At 52.4% G+C, this 1,504-nt stretch overlaps 1 non-coding gene across 1 annotated transcript; it reads left to right on the forward strand.

The window, feature by feature from the left end:
* Positions 1-385: 385 nt before the first annotated feature.
* On the forward strand, positions 386-458 carry TRNAV-CAC. The gene has a single exon. It is a non-coding gene; the product is annotated as a tRNA-Val (tRNA).
* The last annotated feature ends 1,046 nt before the right edge of the window (positions 459-1,504 follow it).

The following is a 1,504-nucleotide window of genomic DNA, read 5'->3' on the forward strand; positions in this document are numbered from 1 at the left end:
TCCCCCCTGCTGCTCTTCCCCCTCCATGCCCCCTGCTGCCCTTCCCCCTCTGCCATGCCCCCTTTCCCCCTCAATGCCCGCTTTCCCCTCAACCACGTTCCCTATTCCCCCCTCCATGCCCCCCCCGCTGCCCTGCCCCCTCCCCCGTGCTCCTCTCCGCAGGCCCAGCCGGCGTCACAGGGGGGAGGCGACAGAGCTTCCCCCGCGGGCCTCTCAGACTCGCTCCTCCCGCACTCCGCAGCCGGGGCCGGGGCCAGCCCGCGCTCATCACGGGCGGCTGCGGAGCCTCCCTCGGCCGCCAGAGTCCCCGCGCTGCTGCCCCCAGCGGCCGTGGTCCGGCTTCGTCTCACTACAAAGGGGCCGGCCGGGGGCAGCGAGCGAGAGGGTTTCCGTAGTGTAGTGGTTATCACGTTCGCCTCACACGCGAAAGGTCCCCGGTTCGACCCCGGGCGGAAACATCCTACCAGGATTTTGCTGCTTCCCCAGCGTTAGTTTTATAAAGTGAAAGGAGGAGAGGGTTTGCTATGGGAGAGTTAATGCCTCTGCGCTTCACAGCCCTCCCGTCAGTTCTCCTGCCTTTGTTTGCGTGCCCTCGCTCACTAAATAAACCCACACCAGAGGGCGAATGGTAATTGCAGGATGGAAGACACAGGGTGAAAACCCGGCTCAAAACTCCCCCTGATTGCATTGCGCCCAGGATTTCATCCCTAGGGTACATTCCTGCTTGAGAGGCTGGGGGCAGAGGATTTTTTAAAAGATAGAATTTACACATCTCTAATTAAAAAAAAAAAGATGTTAAAAATCAGAAAGAAATGCACCATTTGTCTGTCTCTGTTGCGTTTCCCCAAGATGAAGAAAAATGAGAAGTTGATCATTTTGTACAATCAACTGGCACTCAGTAGCACTGACTGGACAGGGAGGGCTTGATTAAGCAGCTGATATTTATTAAAATAATTGTCATTGAGAGGTGCTTTGTGTTAGTTGGTATGCAAATGGGATAGGGCCACCACAGCCCCAGGGTGAAGAGACAGAAATGAAGGTGCCAGTCCTGCAAACTGCTCCAGGCAAGTGTCCACATGAGACCCCATTGTCTGGGTTGGGGTGTGACTGTATAGATCTCATTTTAGGATTGGGGCCTTTGAGAAGGAATTGCAGAAAGACAATAAAAGTGAAGTCCAACATCTACATTATTTCAGTAAGCAGTGCTTTTTCTGTCTAGTTATGTTAAAACTGCCAGAATCTAAACATTTCCCCAGTATTACAGGTGTATCCATTTCATTTAAACGTAACAGATAAGATAATAAGAATGATCTGTGCTGAAACAGAACTAAGGTTTAGCAGGGATTTGGGAGGTTATAGTTAGTGGGACCCACAACTGAGACTCAAAAAGCACATGGCTTTGCCTATTGCGGAAGAGGCTGGCAGGGGCATACATGAGTTGCTTCTTACTGAAGTGGCAGACCATGGATGGGGTTGTGAGTTACCTCTCCGCTTCTATATTGCT

Source organism: Trachemys scripta, chromosome 10 (genome assembly GCF_013100865.1).
Source record: "Trachemys scripta elegans isolate TJP31775 chromosome 10, CAS_Tse_1.0, whole genome shotgun sequence".
NCBI lineage: Eukaryota > Metazoa > Chordata > Testudines > Emydidae > Trachemys > Trachemys scripta.